This window comes from Ambystoma mexicanum, chromosome 9, assembly GCF_040938575.1.
Source record: "Ambystoma mexicanum isolate Mex_15411 chromosome 9, UKY_AmexF1_1, whole genome shotgun sequence".
In the NCBI taxonomy this organism is placed as follows: domain Eukaryota; kingdom Metazoa; phylum Chordata; class Amphibia; order Caudata; family Ambystomatidae; genus Ambystoma; species Ambystoma mexicanum.
In genome coordinates this window covers 131954550-131969936 of record NC_090931.1, presented here as the reverse complement: position 1 = coordinate 131969936, position 15387 = coordinate 131954550, and positions in this window count along the sequence as shown.

The window sequence follows — 15387 nt, the reverse complement described above, 5'->3', positions numbered from 1 at the left end:
TAAATGAGCCTGCACAAGAACCCAAACTTGCCGAACAAGACAAAAACAATCTTCAAAGATGGCTGCCATGAAGAAAATAAAGGGAGCGCTGTAAGGACCATTTTCTATTTTCATGGCAGCCCCTAAAGCGAAAGGCAAGGCTTGGCCAGGAGAGAGGAGCGTTGGAATTCAGGAGGGTGGCAAATTTCTTTAATAATCTCTATGTGAGCGGAGGCGGGCATGGGCGTAGGACAAGGGGGGGACAGAGGGGACAAATCCCCCCCACAATTGTAAGTGGGGGGGATGTAATGTCATTTATCTCCCACATAATATGTTTGGTGTGTCGTGAAGGGATCTGTTTTTGAAGTGGGGGAGAGGCTGCTTACTATGTAAGCAGCAGCCCTCTCCCCTCGACCCTAAAAGTATGGGGGCAATACCCTGGGGCAGATTGGTGATCATCTGCCCCCAGGGAAGGGGGCAAACAAAAAAAATATATTTTTTTTTAAACATAGTTTTGGGTGGGTGCGGGTGGGGCCACTAGCCACCAGGGATTTTTGCAAGGGTTGACCCTCTCCCCCCACCCTAAGTGGATAGGGGCACCTTATGTAGCCCTCCCTGAGGGCAGATTTCTGCCCCTAGGAGGGGGTACATGAGATGCCCCTATCCATTTGGTGTGGGGGGAGAGGCCACTGTAAATATTGGCAGAACCACCCCCCAAGATTGGGGCAGTATGTTTTGACCCCCCCTGGGGCCAGATGGCCACACACATGTGCCCATGTGCCCCTAGAGAAGGGGAAAAACAAAAAAAATATTACTATAACTTGTTTTGGGTGGGGGTGGGGGGCCCGGCGGGGCCCACTAGACCACCAGGATTTTTTTGTGTTTGAAAGGGGGCCCTCTCCCTCCAACCTACAAATGCCATATCATATCATATCAACCTAAGTGGATGGGGGCACCTTATGTAGCCCTCCTTGGAGCAGATTTCTGCCCCAGGAAGTGGTACATGAGATGCCCAGAAGTATCGGAAGACACTTAATGGGTGCAGGTGGAATAATACATCTGCGCATGCTCTGAAGTACAGACACTTAATGGATGGAGGTGGAATAATAGATCTGCGCATGCTCTGAAGGAGAACCCTCGTCAGAGGTGGACACGCGATGGACGCCCCTGCACCACTTACTCTTGAAGGAGTGTATTTAAATTCATGAATACATAATTATGCCTAGCTTGATGATGTAATCAAGTGCCTTTATACAGCCCTGACGAAGGTTTATACCGAAATGCATTGGCAGAACGTATATTGAAGGCAAAATTTTGATCGCCCAACACAGTGCAATATGAATCAATATATGAGAATGTGAATAAACATCCCTGTCTAAAAGAACATAGATATATTTGACTGTTCATATTTTGTTTGCAATAAGATATTTAAGAAGGAATCGAATTTTTCGAAAATTTGCAGCCCTAGAAGGGCCAACTGAGATGCGCCAGTTTTAATAAGGCAGAGTTGCCTTGTTTCTTCATTTGCAGTACATGAGATGCCCCCATTCATTTGGGGTGGGGGGGAGAGGCCACTGCAAATATTGGCAGAGCCACCCCCAAGCCTGGGGCAGTACGTCTAGCCCCCCTGGGGGCAGAGGGCCACACACATGTGCCCATCTGCCACTAGGGAAGGGGCAAAACAAAAAAAACAAACAACAATTATTATAACTTGTTTTGGTTGGGGGTGGGGAGGCCGGGGGGACCCACTAGACCACCAGCATGTTTTGTGTTTGAAAGGGGGTAGCCCTCTACCCCCACCCTGTGTGGATGGGGGCACCTCATGCAGCCCTCCCTGGGGGCAGATTTCTGCCCCTAGGAAGGGGTACATGAGATGCCCCCCATCCATTTGGGGTGAGGGGGGAGAGGCCACTGAAAATATTGGCAGATCCAGCACCCAGCCTGCGGCAGTACATTTTGCCCCCCCCCTCCTGGGGGCAGATGGCCACACACATGTGCCCATCTGCCCCTAGGAAAGGGGCAAAACAAAAATAAAACAAATTATTACTCGTTTTGGGTGGGTGTGAGGGAGCACTGAAACACCATGGATGTTATTAGTGGAAAGGGGGTGGCCGTCTCCCCCCACCCCAAATGGATGGGGGGCATCTCATATAGCCCTCCCTTGCGGCCGATTGCTAGATTGGGGTTATCAGTGGGTTAGCCTTTTCCCTTTGTGCCCAGGTAGGTGCACCCACACATATGAGGTACCGTTTTCGTTGGGGCACCTGCGGGAAGGCAGGAAGGGAGGACATCTGTTGTTGGCGGCATGTTTCGGTGGGTGAGCAGAGGGAAATGTCTCTGAAATTTGGTGGAAAAAACAGAATTTCCAGACATTTCACTCTGGACACCCACCGAAAAACGCCGCCAACAACACATGTCCTACCATCCTGCGTTCCCACAGGTGTCCCAACGAAAACGGTACCTCATGTGTGGGTGCACCTACCTGGGTGCAAAGGGAAAAGGCTAACCCACTGGTAACCCCAAGCCTTTCGGCAGAGCAGATTTTGCTCATGTAGACAACATACAGATTTGGGCCTATGGTGTCGAAGCCACCAAGGAAAACAGGGAACCTCATGCATTTCCGAAAAGAAGACACCTGTGGGAATCCACAGAGGTCTGACTTGCGCAAATCGCCCCTGAATTCTTTACCCACAACCCCCAACAAAGTCCGAAACATTACGACCGCCTACATTTGGGGAAAAAAGGGGCCAAATTTGGCTGAGATATCTTATGTAACAAAACATTTACAAGGGATTGAATGGCGACATACCGAAATCACCAAAAAACACGTTGGCAGAAATACCCATGGCAGTTACGGGGTTAAGACGGTAAAGCCCCAGGAGAGCTATCATTTGTAAGGTAGCTCAGTGAGTTAATGCTCCAACTGCAGATTGTGCATAGGAATATGTAACACCTGTGTTCTGCACCTGGCTTAATCTTCTGGTGGGTTAATATGCGGAGTGAATGCATTCAGCTTCCGATGCAACATAGCATTGTTCAGGTCAATTGGTTCAGAAAAAGTGGTGGAAAACACTATTACTGTCGCTTTTTCTAATTGGCCGGATTTTCATGCATTTTCTGGGTGGAGTTCGGGAGCCGAGTGGACACACCAGGACCCCCTGAATTTCCTGCTCCACCAGACAAATGCGGCCTTACTGCCAGCATGGATTCTCATTCTGGAAATAAGGAAAGGGATTCTTCTGGGATCTCTTTGGAAAATAAACCTGGTAAAAGCGGGCGGAGTCCAGAGGAAGCCATTGTCAATTCCGCCAGCAATCGCTAATTGCGCGAGGTAGTTACACTCTTCCAGAGTGGAAAAGCAATGTGATTTCACCTGCCTTTTAGGCAAAAATCTTCCATTTTGTGGCAGAAAAGTAAAAACTTGCGCCATGGAAGTGGTCCATTCCATGCAGTTTACTTTGCGCCTTGATGCTTGTGGGTTTTGTGTGATGCTACACATGTAATAAATAAATAAATACATTTAACATGATCAGAATGAGTAAGCGAAAACAAGGCCATCACAAATGCTATAGACAAACTAAGAGAAACCAAAATAAACTCTTTGATGAGTTCAAAACATCAACAATTGCTAAAAAAAAACTAAAAAACGAAATAAAGACATTCAGGAATTTAAACTTGAAAAGATCTTTCCCTACACAACAGCGGAGTTTGCAGAGGCTGCTAATAAACAACAAACTACACAAAATCATGGGCGATGCCAGTGGGTTTCATTTTCCAATTCCAGTAGCAGTGGCTCAGTCGACCAACAGAGATACAACCAATCACAACAACCCCATTTTGCCAACTTCCAACCACCACCACCGCCCCCTTTTTTAGGCAGAGGAGGGCAAGGAATTCCATATTGGGGTCAACCATGGTTTCCCCAATATGTACCCCCACGCCGTAAATAATGGGGAAGAAGACGGCAGACATGATGATAACTGATACTAACGATATCCCCATTTTTAATATGGCCAAAGTAATTTTGACACCATCACAAATATCAATTCTCTCAAAGGGCCTATCATTTGTGCCATCTCAAACAACTGACTGGTTCTCAACTGAAACTGAAATCCGTCGTTTTTTCAGGACAATACGCCTAAAAACATTTTTTGATGACATTCCAGTGGAACGACAGGATACAGATTCTGGCTTACACATTCCATCCACTTTCAGACCTCAAGATAATGAAATACCGAGAGAAATCATTACTTTTAAAAAATGTATAATGAAAGAATTGGGAAAACTGAAAGAGGAAGGAAACTATTTCAAGCACAACCTGTCGAAAGCTGAACAAAAGGCACTAACTGAGCTCTCTAAGAATCCTAACATTGTGATAAAACCAGCCGATAAAGGCGGTGGAATTGTGATTATGCCCAATGACCAATACTGCACCATGGTTAATGAATTGCTCCAAGATCAGGCAAGCTACAAGAAATTGAAAAAAGACCCAGCAAGCGGAATTAAATCTGAAATAGAAGGTGTGGCACAATATGCCCATGAAAGACAATGGATTAGTGACAAGGAACTAAAATTCCTGACTACGAGCCAAGGTCGCACCCCATCAATATACGCACTACCCAAAATTCATAAAAATTCTGTTAATCCACCGGGTAGGCCGATTGTATCTGGTTGCGGTTCGATTTTGGAACCAGTGTGCACATTTATTGATGTCTTTCTGAAACCTTTAAGCACAAAAACGGCAACCTATTTACGAGACACTACGCACACCATGCAAATATTTGAAAATCTCCCATTTGACCCCCAGATACAAAGATTGGTGACAATGGATATTAAATCATTATACACAAGCATTCCCGAGATCAGGCTATCGAATGTATACACCAAATACACATTCATCATGATCAACAAAATAGGGTACCCCACAATTTCATCCTGGAATTAATGACTCTGGCCCTATGCAAAAACTTTTTTGAGTCAATTCTATGTATAGACCAAAGGAACAGCGATGGGCGCTACTTTCGCCCCCAGTCTTGCGATCCTGTTTATGTCCACCTTTGAGTCAAATAATATCCTGTGTGACAAGAATCCCTATAATACATGTATCTCCCATTGGAAACGATACATTGATGATATCGTTTTCATTTGGAATGGCTCAGAAAATGAACTCGACCTATTTCTGAGATGGCTGAACAATATTGACAACAACATCCAGTTTACAATGGAATACAGCAACAAACGAAATCAGTTTCCTTCACCTAAAAATTAGACATGAGGACGGAACCTTAAAATGCTGCCTATATCGCAAAACCACTGCTCGGAACACTCTCCTACACGTTTCCAGCAACCATTCACGCCATTTGAGAGAAAACCTACCATACTGCCAGTTCCTCCGGGTAAGGAGGAACTGTACAAAACTTGTGGATTTTTACCAACAATCTGAGGACCTTGCTATCCGTTTGTTAGAAAGAGGTTACCCTAAAAAACTTGTTTCAAACGCCAAGAAAAGAGCAAGGTTCATGGACAGAGACACTCTGTTGTCACAAAACGTCACTCAGCAACATCCTGATCCTGACAAAATGACCTGTGTGATTACACATGGTCCCCAAACCTTTAAAATCAAAAAACTTATCTGCAAATATTGGCCCATTGTAAAACTGTCTGCCGGACTGCCCGAGGCCATGCTTTGCTTTTAAAAGAGCAAAAAACATACGTGATACCCTGGTGCACTCTAAATTCAAAAAACTAGCTCAGAGAACAGGTCTTTGGGACCTTAGGATGACTGTAGGACATTTTCCATGCGGCACCTGCTCAGTGTGCCAATTCACTTGCAAAATGAAAAATTTCAACATCGGGACAAAAGTTTGGCATCTCAATTCAATGACAAATTGCAAAACAAAACAAGCAATTTATTGCATCGAATGTCCATGTGGCCTGCGGTATGTAGGGCAGGCAAGTCGATCAGTAAACATCAGAATTTCTGAGCACCGATCCCGCATTCGATGCAAAAATACATTGGCACCCTTAGTAAATCACTTTTGGGAAAACCACCATACTCCTAATGATATTAAATAGTGGATCCTAGATATAATAAAGGAATCTACAAATACACTGTGCAGTCTCCAGCAAAAAGAAGCAAGATGGATCCACAGACTTTCCAGCCACATGCATGGATTAAATGAAGAGTTCTTGCCCTTAATTTGAAGTACAAGAGCTTGACATGCACTAGTAATTGCCCATTTTATTTCCACGGCTCCTTGAGTGCCATTATGCACCGATTAACAAAGCCATTCACAGTGATCGCAACAGTCTGTGTTTATGTTCCATGTATCACGTTCCTACGCACGTCAGGAGCATCCATATAAATTAAGCAGATGAGTCAGCTGTAAACAAGTGTTTTCACTTTAGCTTGATTCATCTACGACTAATCTCATTCACTAACAAAATGTAACATTATCTGTCAGCCTTTGATCAATCCAAATCTGCGCTGCAGGGATAAACCTTTTTAGCAACATGAACACTAGGCAACTTGCAAAAGCTGGCAAACCAATTGAACACGAAGCGCGAATGCACGGCAATTCCATCGTTCAAACTAATCTAAAATATTTTTTATGCCCAGCTCATCCCGTGGCTTGATGATAGTTGAAGAATGTGTAAATAGGTCTTAAAATCGGCGTTAACTACCCGCGATTACTTACACGTCTGCATGTTATACATTAACATTATCAGTGAGCGTCTGTCCAATTAGATCCAGTGCTGTAGGAACACACCTTCCCAGCACTGGAAACAGACATCTCTCAGAACCAATCCCTGTACGCATACCTTTGGCCAACCAGGAAACGCCGGTTTGACCAATCAAACTTGCGCTCTGCGAGACACACCCGCTGCAGAAACGGCGGCATCTCGTATTGAACTCATGACTCAGCTCGCAGATGCTGAGAAGTCTCCTGCACTGCCTTTAGCGAACCGAACTGAATGCATCGTGAGGTTGTGCTGCATTTACGTGTCTCTGATGGCTTTCTCATGTTTTTTGAATAATGAAGGCAAGTACCGTATCATTACCCATATAATGAAACATAACGTAAATATGCTTGTTTAAACCATGTCTGAGGACTATGCAACGCCAACCTTGTTTCCTTCTCTGTCCCCCCTTTTCTTCGTGTACTGTAGCAAGTACAGCTGGACCCAACGTGACACCCGAATTCAAGTAACCAGAGGATCAATTAAGAAATAAAATCTGAAACACGACTCCCTCTATAGGAGGTAGGAGTTTTGTAACTAAGTAATTATGCCAAGGAACAAATGAAACAAATAGATTTAATTTTTGAGATTTGATAATAAAAAAACAATATATAAAAAAAAATTCTTTATCCAATTCCAGAACCAAATTAAAAAACAACAGGTCGACACACCCGGGGGTACCCTGTTGTCCATGATGCGCCCTTCTCACCAGTGGAAGACTCCAACCCCAGCCTAAGTGGTTTCCTGATTCAGTCCCTGCCCACAATTAGGGTAAGGACGTTGTCCCCACTAGGCTCTCATTTCTTTGTTGCAATCCAAAAAACGCAGATTCATACAAATGCCCTAAAATCTGAAAACATTCCTTAAATCCTTTTTCTGCAATTCTCTTTCTGTCTGCCTTCATACAGGGGCAAGTTGGTTTTCTGCTTTTCCCTGTTCCCGCCCTGAGGAAGGCTTCAGTATAATCTATCTGCCCAGCAGGAAGACCCCATCTTTTTGAACTTTTTTGGAATCAATTTTAACTTAAGTTCAAAATGTATATATGTCAGGTTTTCTTCCAATAACACGAACACGTTAGTGTATATGTTAGGTGTTTTTTTTTTCAAACACAAACACGTAGGCAGACCTGCATCTACCAAACAGCGGAACCTGTAATACTAAATTTGGGCCGCATGAGCATTTTTTCTGTTTTTTCGTTTTTCGTCTTACCTGTTTATTTATTATTCATATCCATTTGCTCATTTGTGTTTTCTTCATCTATTTGTTCGTAAGATTCTTGTTTTTTTGAAAAAAAAAATCGTCTTGGTTTTCAAACCCTCTTTTCAAAAATTTGATACATGTTTTTCAAGTCTTCTCTACATGAATTGAATCAAAGTCATTTTCAAATTTATTTTTGTTTCACAATTATGTATTATTTTTGACTGTGTTTTTAATCCCAAACATGTTTTTCCTCAAAATATAGGTTTGTAATATGCACAAAATAATAAATTGCTTTAACAACAAGGAATGTTCTCAGTAAGTATAGTGGCATGAAATAATTGTGATATCCGCTATTTAGGATACACAACAAATCAAGTTTATTGAACTTTTAAAAAAAAACGTCTTTACATTAGCATAGTGGATATTTTTTGTTTAACAAAGTATATATACCTTTCACAAGTCCCAATCCACTCTATGCTTTAAGGGACTACCCCGATCTTATTTTTTGTATGATACAGAATGAGTGAGCATGGCATGTCTCTGGTAAGAGGGTGTCCTGTGCTTCTTGACTGCGTTGGCAAATGCCCTTAATTGCCATCTCACTTTAAACAGGTGCTTAAACCCATCAGTGTGGATTGCGCAATAATAAGTAAACACAGGTATTTCAAATGGCCAATTTAGCTCTTTGGGTGACCTTGTCAAAGTGGGAGAATGTTGCCCAGAATGTGCCGAGGAAGAAGTGTGAAAAACCCACAAGGGCACCGTGCCCTGCTCTTTCTGTGTGTGTCTTCCCCCACAGGGCGACAGATGCCGACTCAGAAATGGGTAAGTCTCAGGTGGCAAGCCTGTAACCTAGTTGATGTGGCAAAGGATCCAGACTTCCGAGGCTGATAACATTAGTAGCATTGAGTTACATGCCATCTGACAGGTATGTGTGATAAAGTTGCAAAGCAGAGCTGTTAGTGGTCTAAAGCAGGAGGCACTGTCTGCCCACCCTCAAAGGGTACGTACGACCAAAAGTAGTAGGCCCTCCCCCATCAAGGCTGTAAGGGCCAGGCTCCAAACCAGGGCAAGAATGCCCTCCAACATCCATGCCCACGAGTAGGGTACCCCTCGTGCTCCAGGAGCCCTGTTGAGCAACCTCTGTACTTTCCAGGTGATACTAACATTAATTAAAGCCAGAAGTCTAAAAGGTAATCGCTTAATTGCAGCTGGAAATTAGCTCCTGGCGTGATCAAAATGTCTTAGCCAAGTGTGATATCATATCTTTCATTTATAAGCAATATGTGTGTTCTCGCATTTCTTCATACACTGAATTACTGTTAGAAACAAAGGCAAGAGTTGTGTCTCTTGTGTAGGCATTAGGAAGGCAGTTGCCAGCCTCTGGCATAATATACCCATGTTCTTCCAATATTGGCTAACTGTTGCCCTCTCATTGCCAGGTAGAACCAACATGGCAGTGACTGGCAAATGCCTTTCCCCTGCAGACAGTAAAGCGGAAATAAGAGGCCAATTCAAGACACAGAACAAATAGCAGTTAAGACAGACTGCAGCTGCCATTGCTGTGTTAGGGAGAATATGTTGAGTGTTCAAGCAAGGAGGTATGTATTAAGCAACAAAGCAGTGAGACAAGGGAGAGACAAAGAAAGGCCAGAGGGGCTCTTTGAATAGTGTAACAGGGCAGAGGACCCATGCTCTGCCGTCCTAGTAACATATGAGAGAATCAAATAGATCAGGCTTTGCCGCAAATGGTAAACGAGAAAGGAGCAGAGTCCAGCTCTGCATTCAGAGTAACAAAAGCAAAGAAAGGCTAGGCTCTGAAGCCAGCATGAGATGGAATAAGAGGGACCAGCTACATCGTGAGAGGCTAGCCCGGCCCTCGCAGGGGCGCTAGAGGGGCAGCCCACATAGCGGGCTGCCCCTCTGGCCACCCCCCTGGGTCCACATATACCCCACCTAACAGGCATCCCCTGGGTCCGACGCATCCAGCCGCGGACCTGGGGAGTGCTTATAAGGGGGTGGGCTTGCGATTGCTCATCCTCCTTGTTTGCTGTATCCCCCACTCCCCGGAGGACAGTCAAAGCAGCAACATCACACACCTGGTCCCTCCACTCCAATAACAGGGCTTACTCATAGGTTCATGCCAGATTTCCTCTTTCTTTGAAACCCCCATCTTTCCAATCCAAGAGACACACACGTCTCCTTGCCCAACACAGAAAAGTAGCAACTTGCAGTTGGTAGAAAAGGCTGCAACTCTTTTATTTGGCAGGAGTCCACTTACAGGTGATCTGCCTCTTAACGAGCTGGCGTCCTAGCTCTGGCCCACTGGAAGTAATTGTTGTTTCCTCTCTCTTACCATGAGCTCATAGTCAGATGACAAATCCAGAAATGCAACATATAAAGACATGTTCTTTGCTCCTTTAATTTTCTTCTGTTTTCTTTTCTTCTTTTCTCTTGTTTTATACGGTGATGATATTTGTAATTTAATACGTACTGCTATTTTAATTCTAATGTTGTGAAAAGTCGAATTCTTTGCCTAAAACACAATAAATAAATAAAAAAAGCAAAGTCCCCAAGGTGTCCCCTGTCCCCCCCAGATTTTATGTGTCTCCTACACCCCTGGAGGCGGGGGAAATTTAGAATGGGGCGAGCGGTGGAGTGTGAGAAATGCTAAAGAGAGGCGATCTAAGCTTGCTCAGAACGAAGACCCAACCCAGGATCCAAGTGACCTGATTGTCCCAACTTCCCTCCCTGAGTGCTAATTGTGAAAGGCCAATTATTTAAAAGAAATGATCACCTGGCACCATAGCAGGGGCATTTTGGGTGACTATTCTCGGTATGTGATGGGTGCCATGTGTAGGGTTCGGGCGGGCCTTGTGAGATGTTTTGGCGGACAGTTTGGATCATATAGTAACATTGTTGATTTGATTATTGTGTTGGGTGAGGTCGATTGGGGCCGGCTGTAGGCTGGGGCATGGGCCTAGCATCTCACACAGAGCCTTGATTCCAATGGTGGGTTTTCAAATGATGTTGGGGGGCACTCCGGTGGTCTCTTGTCCACGCAGCTCTTAGTCGAGTGTTCTAGAAGATCTTTTGAACCTAGTTCAAGTTTCTTTGTTTGCAAAGGCCTGAAGCTCGTGAAAGCTAGTTTTTTTAAAGTACATAGTTATCTTGATTCGGTGCAATCCTTCTTAATGGTTTAGAAATCGGTGCCCAAATTCCCACCCTCAGCCTGACCGCGAATGAGGAGTTTTTTGCCTCTCAGCTAGTTATCCGTGTCTTTTTCCAGCTTCCACTTAGATTTTGAAACTAATGGAGGAACTCCTGCTCTTTTCTTTTGTTCCTGTTGTAAGGCTGGGCGCCATTTCCCAGCCGATTCCCTGACATCGATGCCAGCATCAAACACAAGCCGAGTATTGACAAACCCTTAAACCCCGAGACTCCAAACGAGGAGACTGTCCAGATGTGTGTTAATTAACAGTGAGGATGAGAACAGAGGCTGACACTCTCACAGACAGGCCTGTGCCTCCCCTCCTGTAACATCAAACCCCGGAAGCTGCACTGGCATGTACAGATGAAACACAAACACACATGAGTAAGGGACATCAGGCCCCGCAGGCACCAGGGGTGGCATATTTCAGCGTAGAACGATGACAAGGCAGGAGCGGGCCATTAATTGGGGCAAATATAGACTTTTGTTCATGGATGTCAAAAAGCAAACTTGACAGAATTTCATTGAAAGTTGTGTACAAAGGGGAAAGTCTAATTGGTTTTTGAAATGCTACAAACACAAGAACTTGCAGACAAGCCCCATTGCACAGGTGAAAGTTTGGAGTTCTCTTAGTTTTTTTCCTATTTGTTTTTTCCAGGTGCGAACGCGCTACTCTTGGGGTGCGTTTGCGGGGAGGCCCGGAGTCTGCAATGCTTCCCAGCCCTTTCCCCTCAGTCGGACAAGAGCAACAGGGAGGGAGGGCCGTGCGGGGACATGCTGCCAAATGTTTATTGCAACTGCCTTAGCTCCTCCTTAAATATTCTCAGTGAAAGTAGAATTATGATGGCCTTTATTGACCTAGCTCAGAGAAGCAACAGAGCGCTTTTCAGAGGTAACAACGGAACAGATATACAGCAAGGGTAGGATACAGAGGGGCACAGAGGAGGGGTACACCTGTACAGGGTGGCGGGGAGGAGAGGGGCGAACGTCTAGTAAGTCGGGTGGCACGTGGGCGACGTGAGGGCCGAGGTGTTGAAGAGGGGAGACTCCTTGAAGAGGTGAGTTTTGAGTTATTTTCTGAATTGTAGGAGCGTGGGGGCGAGTCTTATGATGACGGGTAGAATAACCGATTTGAGCCACAGCGGCACCCAGTAGCCATTGCTGAAAGTTCACTTCTAGGTCAGAGCCACATGAGCAAGGCTTTGTGGATATGCAAATTAGCCCAAATGCAACCCTTTTCTAGAACATTTTATTTTTGTTACAGGGCAGTTCTATTTTATACATGTCTTAATCAACCCAAGACAGACATTTCTCAAGGCTACAGACAACTGCATACCTGTTTCACCCTTATCAGGGGTCATCAGTGACCAATAGTCCTTACCAACTTGTGGTTGGAGCATTGGGACATATTTAGTAAACACCAGCAAAGTTATGATGGGTTTAAAAAGGATTGGAAACAAACCCTTTCACCTGAAATGTTAAGGTAGAATAAACCATTTAAGACAAGTAACACATGGCAAAGCGCTGCCCAGTGTTACAACGTCCTTTCATCGCGGGATGTTTTTTCACAGGGTTTTTTACCACGAATGTTTTAATGAAAAAAAACAGCACTTTTATTTGGGGCGTTAGAAAATTATTTATATGGGATGTGGGTGTTTGGGAATAGATAAAAACTGAAAGTGAATGGGGGGATGGTGGGGTACCCCCCAAAAATAATTTAAAAAAAATTAGATGGGATTTTTCATAAAAAAATGTGCAGTAAAAAATCCAGCAAAAAAACATCCCGCGATGAAATGACAAGGAACATGCCCAGTAACCATCAATGGAATTTCACCTGCAGTTCACAGACAAATCAGCAAGGCACTGGGTGGTATGCTAGGGGTTTGCTACATTTTCTGTACAATTTACCTTCGGACGACTCCCCACTTTTTTCTGCATAACAGGTGGAATCCTTTCCATGGCCATGCAGCCCACAGATTTCAAATCTTATTGCATTTGATCTGATCTTAGGAATTTATATAGCGCCTTCGACCAACATGGTGTCAAGGTGCTGAGCTGAAAGGTAGACATAAACCTGTGGGTGCGCATTGGAACTGGTAGGTTTTAAGTATGCATCTAAAACATAAAAGCTGATCTATGCTATGAAGTTCCTTCTTGAAATCTCAGTCATTTCAAACTTTAAAATATTCCTTGCATCTAGTAAGAAAGACTACATTGTTTTTGGCTGCCCACTTGATCGCAGGGTGGCAAACGCGTAAACCCTAATGGTTAGCAAGTTGCACAAATGGCTATTAAAGCAAAGGCTGTGGCCTAGAAGACATAGAAAGCTATAGTGTACTGTCACAGAACTATGGGTTGAGCTGCCGCTCACTGAGGGTGTGCATCAAGGAGACCTACCTTGGTTGAGAACATGGGAGTAGGACATGGGAGGGACAGGGGGGACAAATCCCCCCACAATTGTAAGTGAGGGGGATGTAATGTCATTTATCCCCCACATAATATGTTTGGTGTGTCGTGAAGGGATCTGTTTTTGAAGTGGGGGAGGGGCTGCTTACTATGTAAGCAGCAGCCCTCTCCCCTCGACCCTCAAAGCATGGGGGCAATACCCTGGGGCAGATTGGTGATCATCTGCCCCCAGGGAAGGGGGCAAAAAAAATATATATATATTTTTTAAAACGTAGTTTTGGGTGGGTGCGGGTGGGGCCACTAGCCACCAGGGATTTTTGCAAGGGTTGGCCCTCCCCCCCACCCTAAGTGGATAGGGGCACCTTATGTAGCCCTCCCTGAGGGCAGATTTCTGCCCCTAGGAAGGGGTACATGAGATGCCCCCGATCCATTTGGTGTGGGGGGAGTGGCCACTGTAAATATTGGCAGAACCACCCCCCAAGATTGGGGCAGTATGTTTTGACCCCCCCTGGGGCCAGATGGCCACACACATGTGCCCATTTGCCCCTAGAGAAGGAGAAAGACAAAAACAAACTATTATTACAACTTGTTTTGGGTGGGGATGGGGGGCCCGGTGGGGCCCACTAGACCACCAGGATTTTTTTGTGTTTAAAAGGGGGCCCTCTCCCCCCAACCTAAGTGGATGGGGGCACCTTATGTAGCCCTCCTTGGGAGCAGATTTCTTCCCCAGGAAGTGGTACATGAGATGCCCCCCATCCATTTGGGGTGGGGGGGGAGAGGCGACTGCAAATATTGGCAGAGCCACCCCCCAAGCCTGGGGTAGTACGTTTTGCCCCCCTGGGGGCAGATGGCCACACACATGTGCCCATCTGCCCCTAGGGAAGGGGCAAAACAAAAAAACAAACACAAATTATTATAACTTGTTTTGGTTGGGGGTGGGGAGGCCGGGGGGACCCACTAGACCACCAGCATTGTTTGTGTTTGAAAGGGGGTAGCCCTCTCCCCCCACCCTGTGTGGATGGGGGCACCTCATGTAGTCCTCCCTGGGGGCAGATTTCTGCTCCTAGGAAGGGGTACATGAGATGCCCCCCATCCATTTGGGGTGGGGGGGGAGAGGCCACTGCAAATATTGGCAGATCCAGCACCAACCCTGGGGCAGTACGTTTTGCCCCCCCCTCCTGGGGGCAGATGGCCACACACATGTGCCCATCTGCCCCTAGGAAAGGGGCAAAACAAAAATAAAACAAATTATAACTTGTTTTGGGTGGGTGTGGGGGGCCACTGAACCACCATGGATGTTATTAGTGGAAAGGGGGTGGCCATCTCCCCCCACCCCAAATGGGTCGGGGCATCACATATACCCCTCCCTTGCGGCCGATTGCTAGATTGGGGTTATCAGTGGGTTAGCCTTTTCCCTTTGCGCCCAGGTAGGTGCGCCCACACATATGAGGTACCGTTTTCTTCGGGACACCTGTGGGAACATGGGAAGGTAGGACATCTGTTGTTGGCGGCGTGTTTCGGTGGGTGGGCAGAGGGAAATGTCTCTGAAATTTGGTGGAAAAAAACAGAATTTCCAGACATTTCACTCTGGACACCCACCGAAAAACGCCGCCAACAACACATGTCCTACCATCCTGCGTTCCCACAGGTGTCCCAACGAAAATGGTACCTCACGTGTGGGTGCACCTACCTGGGTGCAAAGGGAAAAGGCTAACCCACTGGTAACCCCAAGCCTTTCGGCACAGCAGATTTTGCTCATGTGGACAACATACAGATTTGGGCCATTGGTGTCGAAGCCACCAAGGAAAACAGGGAACCTCATGCATTTCCGAAAAGAAGACACCTGTGGG